Here is a 13,427-nt window from a genome sequence, read left to right on the forward strand (position 1 = left end):
TTCTTTTTCTTTCTTCCAGTAACATGGCAGTAACCTCTAGCATTTCTTAACAAAAGATTATTCCCGTTGATAATTCTGGATTACACTCAATGTGTCACAGCCTGAAAGCAAAAATATATAATGGCTGTTTCTATTTTTACGAACTTTTTCAAGAAAAGAAGGAAAAAATTCCCGGAAATTGAGTGACCTGAACAAAGCAAACAGTGAGGTTATATTTTAAAGCTCGAACATGAAGGGTTACAAAATTTTCCAAAGCACCTGCATGAATTCATGGACATCTGATCTGCAGTGAAGTCTGTGTTTCTGTTGCTGTATAGAAAATACCTGAGCTAGCTACTTTGAACTGAGCTATAGTCCTGCTCTAGTATAAGAATTTGTTTTAGTGAGAATGATATTTCTGAAAAGTCATGGAAGATGTAAGGGGAACTATATCTCACTTGTACAGAGTAAGTAGTATGATGGTCAAAGCAGTATATCTAAGAAGTTTTAACTCTAATCGCCTTAGCGAGCACATAAATATTTGAAGGATCACATCCTTAAGATTTGCAGTTATTTTTTTGGGATTGCAGGTTATGAAAAAGTTGAGTGTAAAATAATGCATACCTTTACAGATGGATAAGCACGTGTAAGTTAATTGGTTTTGTAAACCTGGTACATACATGGACAGTAGTTAGCTTGATCAGAGATTTTGCATGTTCATTGTCTTACTTATCCCAGAGCTTCCTTAGGAACATGTTCATTGTCTTACTTATCCCAGAGCTTCCTTAGGAACATGGTAATACTAGTGGTTAGGCATCATTAAAAAAATAAGTAATGAAAAAAGACAACTATTTTATGAAGGTGTTCAAAATATGGGCACAGTTGTATCTTAATTTCTTGAAATACAGTTGGGCAATATAAAAGTAATCCACATTAGCATCCAGCTGTCAAGTGACAAAAATGCTTGTGTAATAATTCCTTGGGCTCAGTTTCATAATGTTAAAATAATTAGTACAAAAGAACTTGAAAATAAACACAACTTTGCTACACTTATTAACAGGAGACCATTGTGTGTATTCTCAGGAGATTTATTTTGAAAGATTAGTGTATCCATATTCTTGATGGCTCCCACTGAGATAAAAATCTCTCTCTCTCTCCCTGTAAGCACTTAGAAAGAAAGGGCTAAGACACTGGTTTTGAATGTGTTTTAAATCAGTTAAATTTAAGATCCCAGATAATTAAGACGCACTCAAATGACAGTCCATCTAGTGCTTTGTCTGTAGAGATTCACTACGTATCATTAGGATTTCTTCAAGTTTTTATATTGCTGTCTTAATGTGGTTGAATATTTTACTGTACTCCTGACAAGTTTTAAGAAATATTCGTTCTTATGTTTGCATAGGGGAAGTGTGGATGATAGACTTTGTGAACAATTTCGATAACTATTTGATAAAACATAGAATGTTCCTCATACTTCTACTCAGTAACATGATTAAGGCTTGAAGAGGGACAAGATGACAAAAAACAAATGTTAAACTACATGTGAATGTAATATTATGCAGTGGAATTACTAAAGGAGTTGCATCCTAGAGTAAGCATTGACGATAATCAAAGCAAACTTTTATATGAATACATCTGTCATCACTACGTGAATGACAAACATCACTAAAACAAAATATTGTGTTATATAGAATCATAGAATCATAGAATTATTTAGGTTGTAAAAGACCTTTAAGGTCATCAAATTCAACCATAAACCTAACGCTGCCAAGTCCACCATTAAACCATGTCCCTAAGCACCCCACCTACGCATCTTTTAAACACCTCCAGAAATTATGACACAACCAGTTCCCCAGGCAGCCTGTTCCAATGCCTGAAAAACTTTCAGTGAAGGAGTTTTTCCTAATATCCAAGCTAAACCTCCCCTGGTGCAATTTGAGGCCATTTCCTCTTTTCCTATCAGTTGCGATGGAGAAGAAGAAACCAACACCCTCCATGCTGCAACCTCCTTTCAGGTAGCTGTAGAGAGCGATAAGGTCTCCCCTCAGCCTCCTTTTCTCCAGGCTGAACAGCCCCAGTTCCCTCAGCCATTCCTCATCTGACTTGTGCTCCGGGCATCTCAGCAGCCTCGTTGTCCTTCTGTGAACTCTCTCCAGCACCTCAATGTTTTTCCTATAGTGAGGGACCCAAAACTGAACACAGTATGTGTTAATCTGTTTTGAGATTCATACATGGTTTTAAATTAATTGTAATAGTACATATTTTTGAATATCTAAAAACAAGATCCTTACTGTCCTTAGCTATCTTCCAAAAAAACTTTCAATGAAGTTGAGTTTTATTATGGAGGGATAAATAGGTGTAATCTATTATTAATGTGAATAAGTGGAAATGACCTTAGAATTGCTTGAAACTTTATTTACTCATTTTTATTGTGGGTGTCAAATGGTTATGTAACTCATCAAAGCTACTACAGTTACACTGTGACCTGCTTCCTGCATCCAACCTGAATTTCTATTTTTGAACTGTAACGTTGCTTTTTTTTTTCTTTTCCTATCAGAGAGCTTTTTACCCCTTCAGTGTGAAAATACTACCTTACCTGTTCACAAGGAATGGATAAAATTTGATTGTCAATGGCATACTGCATATGGCCTGAGGCTAAAACATCAAGGTACTGCAGAAACAAGTCTATTTGAGAGAAGAGTCCTGAAAATGGAAATGCAGATATTTTCTTGCATTTATTAGATCACTGTAAATAAACAATAATGGTGAATTACAGAGCCAGCACAGTTCCAGAATAGTAGGATGGAACATTGAGTTTGAAAAGCTTTTATTATTTCATTTGTTTGTTTCTTTTAATGAAGGGAAGAACACTCATCAGTTGCAGTTGTAGAAGTAGAGCTAAATATAGCTTCGTGATATTTTTCTATTCAAGGAACACCATCAAGGTTAGTAGCATGAAATGCTGATAACTTTTGCCCATGTTTTTAAAGTTCATGCAGTGAGCAATACAACAGAATCCTTGGGAACCGGATATCTTGGGCATTGAAGTTGTTACAATGGGATGAGTTGCATGAGGGTGTTTTTTTCATGATAGCCTTCAATGGAGTTGTAGGCTGAAACATAATAGCTTTGTGCTAGAAGGAGGCATAAAAAAGAACGTTTCTCTGAAAGCATATTGTGCTTGCCATGTCAGCTAATTTGTCACCATTAGCTCCCTTTATTGACCATGAGGATAGATCTTTTTCCTTGTGGTTAAAGTGTTTGAAAAAATGACATTGCCAGATAATCCACCGGGTCAGCATGGAACAAACGACATATACTGTAGTTGATGTCTTTATAATCTCAAACTGCTAAACTCAAATTTAATCTCTTTTATTTTATTTGTCTAGGCAGGTGATTTTAGTGAAAAATACACCCAATTACCAATGTAGGTAGATGGGTCGGATCACAGATACAAAATCCCTCTGAAACTGGGAGCTCTAAATGGAGGTGCAGGAACACGATGCTGTCTTGTTTCCAGTTGACCACTATACATAAAATGTGAGACCAACAAAGTCAGACTCTCAGCTCAGGAGTTTCCAGCCTGTGGCTTGTGCTAATAGATTGTTACCTTCCTCTCGTCTTTCTTTACCTTTCTAACTGAAAGTTCATCCTCAATTCACCATGGATATATGCCTGCATGGTAACACCATCTCCATTTCTCCCTCCTGTGACAGTCCGTAACTCTTCAGCTGGGACGTAGTGGCTGGACTAAGGGGCTGAGTCCCTTGCTCAGTAAAGATCAGCCCTTTCAAAGCCAGTGGATGCTCCTACATTTGCAGCAGTCACAGGCTGTCTGCACAGACAGCAGCATATCCTCCTTCCCCAGGAAAGTCTCAGCTCTTGTGGAAGCAGCTGTATCTTTTGAAGCACCCTGCAGACCAGCTGCCTCTTTCGGTTTTTACCTCAACAGCCCTCCTGCAGCGCTTGACAGGTTGCTAAGTGAGAAGGTGAGGTAGCAAACCAGAGTGGGCCAAGGCATAGCTGCTGCTGCTGCCCACGCCATATCCCCTGTCGGTGCTGCGGGTGACAAACGTAGCAGTGGAAACTGCAGCTGTCCCCCTCCCTGCTCACCCTCCTGCCAGTCACATCAGATGGTGAAACAGATACGTTCTCATCTTGCTCTTTTTCCTTTTTCTTCAAGACTGATTACATGGGTAAAGTTCAGCACATACTTTCAGGCAAAAACATTTCCTGTGACAATAGCTAAGTCTATGGTACAAGGTCCAGAATAAGCTGTTGTTTTTCATTTAACAGGCAGAATAAAATTGAAAGCAGTTTAGTCCTAGATCCACAAAGGTATGTCAATACATAATACCTGCTTAATTTGCTGGAAGTTAGGCACTTAAGTGTCTTTTGGGGTCTGGAGCCTAGTGTTTGCTTTCTTTTGAGTATGTGTGATTTTCTATAATTGCATTACAAGGAAAATGGAGTTTCAAGATCTTCAGACATAAGAATGAGACATTTTGTGGTAGGCTTTGAATGCTGATATGCTATACCAGTGCAGGGATTCTTATTCATTTGATTAGGAATTCAGAGGTTTGTTTGATATCTCCATAGTTTGAATATAAACAATATAATCACAGACATAGTAAACTAAATAAGAACCTTAACTGCCAATTTACTGGTAAGACTTTATTACTATAAAATTGATAAATGTTTACATTTGATATGAAGTTTTGGTTCTTGCTATTAAATTGGCTGTGGATGGTTTAAAGTTCTGAATAGCTCAAAGAAAAATTGTATTAACATAGAAATATTAGTCTTGCCTTAGAAATCTGAAAAGGCAAACATTTATATGACGTGATATGTGAATTTAACTATAATAAACAGATCACTGCTGAACTGCTGAGATAAGTCAAACAAGATCAGATAAATGTTATCAGAACAGCATCTTCTTATTCAATCCGGGCTTCACATTTCAGAGACAAACAGTTATTCAATTTTAGATTGTTTCATTATTTCACAAGAGACACTGCTTCTTGTTAAATAACTACAGTTTCAGTTTTTTACTTCTTCTGCTGAATTACATGGCTGCAGAGGAGTCTGGTGTCTTGAACATCAATGACAATATGGTAAATAAATTTATAATATGAGATATATTTTAGAACAGGTACTATGCAACACCAGTTTTATGAAATTAATCCTCCTCCAGTTTCTTGGATTGAAGATTTCATACAACCCTCAAAAAAAGAATGAGAGATAAACCACATAGATCATGTTTTCAGGTCATCTTTCTGTAACTCTCATGCCTCCTATCTTCGCCCTGATCAGAATGAAAGATGGATTGATTGATCCTGATATGGTTTTCTTAGCTCACTCCACAATTTGAGAGACAAATAAGGCTCAACAAAACTCGGTGCATACCATGATTTTTAGGGGTATCAACCATAGTATTGAGACATTTCTGTTTGTATCTGAACATTTGCCTTTTAGACGGGTGATAAATAAGCATGTAATTAACTCTATTAAAGTTTAATTTTAGGTGACTTTGGGAAAGAGACCAATAATTGTATTTTCATGCATTCCAGTGTGCATTTTGCCCCCAAATAGGCATCTGCAGCAGTGCTTGACAAGAGACACTTTTCTGCTTTTAGCAGTTGAAGAAAGATGTTGAAAAGACAAGATTTTATTTTTTTTGGTCTCCATTGTTTGTGTTATTTTAAATTCTTTATGTCCTAATTATTTAATTTGATAGATTAGGTGAATGGGTAAATGTGTTGATCTTTCTGAAGTCAATTTGGAGAATGGTTAAGTATGATCCTTACTAAGTATTCATAGTTTTTCTTAGTTATGCTGACAAGAGGGCTGTGATGGGAAGTCAAAACTGAGTGGACAAGACCTGTATGAATGTGTTTTTGAGTTTTCCAGGCCTTTTCATTGTCATATATGTAAACATCAAGCAATGTCAAATAGTTGCAATAGTTCTGGAATGCCCTAGTGAGATACAGAAGCCAAGACACAGATTTGAAGTAACTGCGTGGGACTTGGACCAAGCAAGTAACTAGTCCAAACTGTGTGGTTATAGGAAAGGGAAGCACTCAGATCACATTGACACTATGCCAGGATGGACTATGGACAACATTAAATGTCAAAGTAGACTGCTGTCCCTTTGGTTCCTCAGCAAGGCTGTTCAGACTGGCTTGTACTGATACCTGTGCAAAGAAACTACAGACTTATGTACATCATACTGGTTGAGGGGATCTTTCCTTCTGGACAGAAAAACTCTATATTCATGTCTGTACAACATACAACATTAGAGCTGGTTTTGAGGTCCTCCCATAGGACAGATCACAAGTGTGCAAGCAAGCAGCAGACATGTTGTGAAATAAAATGTGAAACATGCCAAGGAAATGCCAAGGGAATGAAAGGAGAACTGGAAATTCTAGAGTGCCTTGCAGTGGTTCATAAAATCTTTTATTTAGGGTTGTAAATAGAGATAGAAAATGAGTCATCTGTACTTTTTTGAAAATATTTAAAAGTTATCACTTGTCAGTGACCATTTTTGTTCACAAAATGATGGAAATTCATCTGTAGTTTTTATTAGTATTGTTCATATTGAAGGCCCCCTAGTCTATAAACTTTCTTGCTAATACAAATTAGAATTTGAAAAGTGAATTAAAAAATCAGTATCATAATCTAAATCTAGATGTCTTCTGATTTTTTTCTCAAATTTTCAGATAACTTCTTATATACTTGATTTCAGTGCTGGCAACATGCTTTTCCTTCCCTTCAGTTTTTTCTATATTTTTGGTGGAGGTTTAGAATTTTGATGTCTTCACATTCAAAAGCATTCAGCTACCTTCATTCCTTCATTAATAAAAATAAATGAAATAGTAACTGCCTTTTTTTTCCTTTTCTTTTTAATCTAAAAAATCTTCCAGGATATGTCTGTACTGTTACATAATATTTTGAGTCAGCAATATTTTAACTTTAAAAAAAAATGTAATTGATCAATTAATTCTCATAAAGTACTGAGAAGGTAAAAAAATATTGATATTACATATCTCCATGCACCTGCATAAGTAGATAAATATATCTAATTAGTACACAGAAACATGGGTAGGAAGGGACCTTCAAAGGTCATCCAGCGCAACCCCCCTTCAATGAGTCTAAAACCATTACCCCTTGTCCTATTGTAATAGGCCCTGCTAAAAAGTTTTTCCTCATGTTTCTTATAAACCTCTTTTAAGTACTGAAAGGCTCTCCCCGGAGTCTTCTCATCTTCAGACTGAACAACTCCAACTCTCTCAGTCTTTCTTCATAGGAGAGGTGTTACAGCCCTCTGACCATCTTCATGGCCCTACTCTGGATCTGCTTCAACAGGTCCATCTCTTACCTGTACTGGGAACCCCAGAGCTAGATGCAGGACTCCAGGTGAGGCCTCACCAGTGTGGAGTAGAGGAGCAGAATCACCTCCCTTGATCTGCTGGCCATGCTCTTGTTGATGCAGCCCAGGATCAATTATTCTACCTGTTTATTTACTTTACTTACAATGCTTTCCTGAACACTCACACTGAATGGTGTGATTTGAAAAAGCTCATTTTAACTGAATTGACATTAGAAGCTTCTGAGAAATATTTATCAAGTAGTCAGCAGTAGCAAATATGCTGCTGTTTATGAAATCAAGCTTCTTAAGCCGCGATAGATAAAAGGTATCATTCAATAACACTATTTTGCTAAATTCTTGAAATCTAGCTTTCATCTGTTGAAGATCTCAGGAATATTAAAAATGAAACACTTTTTTTTAAGACCTAAGTAGATTATTTTTAACTGCAGCTATTATATTATTCTGGAATGTTGTGTGTGGTTTTTTTTTACTTAAATACTTTAATTATTTATCAGGATATTTCAAAACAAAAGAAATTAGAAAAATTTGTAAGATAGTTTTTGTACAGTTCAATAAAGAATTAAAATAGTGTATTATAGAGCTAGAGGGCAGGAATTTTTTAAAAAATGTGCTGACTTTTAAAAAGTGATTGAGGGAACTTTGAAAACTAACCATAACTTTTATAATTCAATTTTGGTTTCATTTTGAATTTTCCTGTAAGAATTAACATGTTAATTATTAATTATAATTAATTATTTCTAAATAAATTTATACCTTGACTTTTTTATAGCAAAAATAGTGTTATCAAGCAAAACTTGCTCAGAAAAAAAAAATAAAAAAAGTAATTTTATCAAAATTGTAATGTTCTAAAATATTCATCAATATTCTCATATTACCTATTATGGAAAACATTTAAAGGTAGTATGTTCCTGTCTAGGCAATAAAAGTACTTAGACATATTTCTTTGCTGATATAATTGTAGGGAGAAGGATTTTAGCATATGGTGTATAGGGAGACTAGATTTATACTGCAGATGCAGTACGCAATGTAGGAATATAGCAGTTACAGCAGTAGGCTTGCTTAAGCCCGTTCCTTGCACAGTTGCTTCTGGCTTGGTAAAGCCAAATTTGATTTTAAGGCTCAGTTCAAGCCCAAGAGCTGTACCTTATGCTTTTTCTGTCAGGTTAAGACTTGCTTGATTTAGCGAAAGAATGTGGAGGAATCTCTGTAGGCAGAATCTTGGCAAGGGTCTCAGACAGACACTGTATAGGAAGGAAATAAGGGCCTGTATAAATACAGGCTGTCTGTACAAGACTAAAAGTAGGATTAATTTAAAAAAAAAACAAAACACAAAAGTAATAAAAGTTCTCTTATTTTTGTTCATTTTATAACAAGAAAAAGGAGATTTTTTTTTTTTCAGAAGTAAAAACTGTAAAATTTGTTTTAAAACCTGAGGTATTACAATCTGAGATCTCTAGTCACGATGCCAGAAGTGTTCCTACTTCATACATGCATTCTTTCCTGATGCACTACTTTATCTTTTCAGGGGAGGGTTGATTGACTAAGGTGAGTGTAGTAGAGCATGAAATGTAGTCTAATCTGGATCTTCAACCCACAGGGACAAGAGGAAGCATATGGAATCACTGAGCTGACAACAGTTGCTCATTATACCATTTTTTTTTTCCGCTTTTAGCAAAGGAATTTTTTTTGAAAAGAGCATTTCATCTACCACACAGAGTGACCGGGCAGGTGGCACATTCAGGTAGTCTCTTTTGGAAGAAACAGGAAAGTACATTTGTTTACTTTATCTTATGATAACGTTTTGGAGGATATCTCAGAGAAATGTTTGGTCTAGCTTGTGAGACACTGTAGTTTTTTGATCTCTTTTGAATCAGATTAAAATAAATGCAAACAAACTTGGGCAATTTCTCTTTAAGCCTGTTCCAAGAATTTACTATTCCAATGGTTCACTTCTAGGATTATGCAAGACATATAAACATTTTGATTGCTTGATATCTTTTTAATTAAAGTTTAATTATCTGACATTATCTTCCTCTGTTACAGATGAAAGTACATATGCAGGTTTTCTAGGATGTTCACGTATAAATGTTTGAAGAAAGTGTGTGCCCATATGAGTATTAAGAGAAAACACTCAAAAAACTGGAAAGCAAACTGTAGAAGCAGAAGAAACTGGCACTGGTGGCCAATTTGAGAATGCAAGGAGAACATAAAAGCTGAGTTGACAAGAAAGACAAAAATGACCAGCAAATCAACAATATCCTAAGGCAAGCACAAGCAATGTAATTCTGATGCTATCTTGCTCTGGGCAGGGGAAAAATGTCCTCCACAGTGAGGAAGAACTAGTAGAAGAAAAGATGATTTTGGCTGCTATATTTGAAATGAAGGATTTGAAAGCAATACAAGAAAGCACCAGAAGAAACTAAGGATATGACACGGATGTAGCCATCTTTACTGTTAGCTCCTTTATTTTTTATTTTACTTTTTTTTTTTTTTTCCCCAGTATTTTGGAGGAAATGTTACCACATTTGAGTAAGTTCTGCATATCGAAGCGAAGAAACAGTAGGACTTCCTTGAAACAAGCATATTTTTGATACAAAAAGAGTTTACTGGGACCTTACTGCCTGACAAACATAACTTCATTACTTTGTAAACTAAGGTAATAAATATTAAAAGAGAGGAAATAACAATATGCATGTTAAACTAAAAAGCGAGCAGCAGGACACTATATGGAATAAGTATTGCTGTAAGTATTTTTTTTGTTATAGTGTAAATGCAGTCATGTCCAATAATAGTTTATAAAAATAATGTGTTGTCCAGGGGAACGTGGCATAAAAATTACAGTGTATTTATGATATGTTTTCAGTTTCTAAAATAAAGCAAGAGATAAGTGACACGAGGACTGTATCATGGACAAAACAGTTGACAAGTAACAGTCAGAAGGCAAAAAAAGAGAAATAAGTGACTGGTACCAGTTATGTCTGCTAGAAAATACATTCTGATCAGCTAAGAGGGAAAGCCATTACTGGATAATACAGGTACCCCAGGAGCATGACATCAGGCCACAGGTGATCAGTCCTTCTTCCTAATCCAGCAACTGGTTTGAGCACAGCATGGCACAACAAAACTACAGCACCCACTGTTCCAAAGTAAGCCTTTTAGTGCAATTTTTTTGTTCTGTACTGTGTACTGTAATGCACAGAATAGATGGGCCACAAGAGAAGGTGACTTGACTAGCAAAGCCAAGCGGTGCCTGGAACAAGAAACTGTCACTCTTTATGAATACATCCTCTGTGTAAACAGCTGGGAAAAACCAAAAAAAAAAAAAAAAAAACAAACAAATCCCAAAACAAACAAAAAACCAAACAAAAACATCAAAAAAACAACACTCTGTTAGCAGACAATGCTGGCATAGGAAGAAACGCACCTACTGACTGTGGAAAACTCACTCTGGAGACTGGAAGGACTCTGCTAGCATTGTAGGACTTTGAATCCTGAAACGGCTTCCAACTAATGTTGGAAAAGCAAGAATCACATTTAACTTGCAGGAAATTTTATTACTACAAAAAGAGAGCAAGCTTCTTTCTGTCCTCTAAAACTATACCAAAATTTCCTCAAAAATTCTTGAGTAAATCCTTTACTGAAATAGCTTCCTGCTGTTTCATTTCATTTGCTTCTGTTCCTACTCCTAAAATCTCAGTCTCTGCCTGTTTCCATAATGCCTTCTTTCTAATCTGTTTCAGGAAGACATTGCTTTGTACAAAGATAAATTTTACATTGGGAGTCAGATTTGGACCCTAAAGAAGAGGAAGAAACATCGTCTATAGAAAAAGGAAGTATAAGGCAGACTTCCATTCAGTATCACAGCATAGGTGGATGGATGATGGCAGAGCGGTGGATGTGGTCTACCTTGACTTCAGTAAAGCCTTTGACACAGTCTCTCACAGCATCCTGACAGCTAAATTGAGGAGGTGTGGTCTAGACAATAGAGTAGTCAGGTGGGTTGCAAACTGGCTTAAAGAGAGAAACCAGAGAGTGGTTGTCAATGGTGCGGAGTCCAGTTGGAGGCCAGTATCTAGTGGAGTGCCTCAGGGGTCAGTACTGGGGCCAATATTATTCAATATATTCATTAACGATTTGGACGAGGGAATTGAGTGTACTATCAGCAAGTTTGCTGATGACACTAAGGTGGGAGGAGTGGCTGACACGCCAGAAGGCTGTGCTGCCATCTAGCGAGACCTGGACAGGCTGGAGAGTTGGGCGGGGAATAACCTGATGAAATTTAACAAGGGAAAGTGTAGAGTCCTGCATCTGGGCAGGAACAACCCCAGGGTCCAGTATAGGTTGGGGAATTACATATTAGAGAGCAGTGTAGGGGAAAGGGACCTGGGGTCCTGGTGGACAACAGGATGACCATGAGCCAGCACTGTGCCCTTGTGGCCAGCAAGGCCAATGGCATCCTCGGGTGTATTAGAAGGGGGGTGGTCAGTAGACCGAGAGAGGTCCTCCTTCCCCTCTACTCCACCCTGGTGAGATGCCATCTGGAATATTGTGTCCAGTTCTGGGCCCCTCAGTTCAAGAAGGACAGGGAACTGCTGGAGAGGGTCCAACGTAGGGCAACAAAGATGATTAAGGGAGTGGAATACCTCCCTTATGAAGAAAGGTTGAGGGAGTTGGGTCTCTTTAGTTTGGAGAAGAGGAGACTGAGGGGTGACCTTATTAATGTTTATAAATATATAAAGGGTGAGTGCCATGAGGATGGAACCAGGCTCTTCTCAGTGGCAAACAATGACAGGAGAATGAGTAATGGGATCAAGCTGGAACACAAGAGGTTCCACTTAAATTTGAGAAAAAACTTCTCAGTGAGGGTGACAGAGCACTGGAACAGGTTGCCCAGGGGGGTTGTGGAAACATTCAAAGCCCGCCTGGACACGTTCCTGTGCGACCTCACCTAGGTGTTCCTGCTCCAGCAGGGGGATTGGACTAGATGATCTTTCAAGGTCCCTTCCAATCCCAAACATACTGTGATACTGTGTGATACTGTGAATACCTAAATACTCAGTAATGTGATTTTGGAGAACAAATAAGATTGTGGGCATGAGAGAAGGTTAGAAAATGGAACTATAATTAAAGAGGAATCTCAGAGATTTGAGCACCAAATTTCAGTTATCCCATTTCTAGTTAATCTTTGGTAAAAGTTCAGATTAAGTCAAATGGTGCCAATCCTTTCAAAAGAAGATTATTTACTTTAGGGTTTCTCTCCAAACCTTAGCTGGAAACTGTTGTTTTCCTGTTGATGCTATCATTTACCTACTGTGCATGTAGAAATATTGCACTGTTTGACTTCAGAAAATTTGGTCAGTGAAATAAAGCTATGACGCTTGTCTAAACAAAGCAACTGTCAGTTCATATCACAAGCTCCTTCTAAATAAATAGCTGAAGTGCTCCAAATTTGTTTTTCTTTAATGAACCCAAGCCTTTCCACTGTCATTATTCATTCCTTCTAAAAACACTGGAAAATGCAATACATTATTCAGCTGTGACCTAGCATGTCCTAAGGTGCATATTTTATTGATGTAAATAAACGAGATTCTAGCCTACCCAAATGCTGATGTTTTGATTTTATAGAAATACTGTTTACTTTAAAAGTTGTCATTAGTGCAATGATTATTTTCCCTGGAGGCTCTGATGATAATCTGGAGGACCACTGCTAGTAGCCTGCTTAGTATCAGCAAATTCACAGGATGGTTAAACTCTGGATTCTGGAGTATATAGAGGAAATAGTTAAAATGTTTGCTGTTTTCTGTGTTTTACTCCAGTACATATTTTTCCTTCCATTGAAAGACAAAGGGCTAAAAGTGAATTAGTTTCATGCTTGCATAAAAGCAAAAGCTGGTTGATAAAATTACAGTACTAAATTCCAGCATTACTAGGTATGAAATTAAAATGAATGAGGTACTGGGAATTTGCTGTTATTGCAAACTAAAAGCAAATGAAAATGTACATTTTACACTGCTCAGAGCTAGAAGAAATGTTGTAGATGTTTTCCTGTGCTTTTGAG

This window comes from Patagioenas fasciata, chromosome 1 (genome assembly GCF_037038585.1).
Source record: "Patagioenas fasciata isolate bPatFas1 chromosome 1, bPatFas1.hap1, whole genome shotgun sequence".
NCBI classification, from domain to species: domain Eukaryota; kingdom Metazoa; phylum Chordata; class Aves; order Columbiformes; family Columbidae; genus Patagioenas; species Patagioenas fasciata.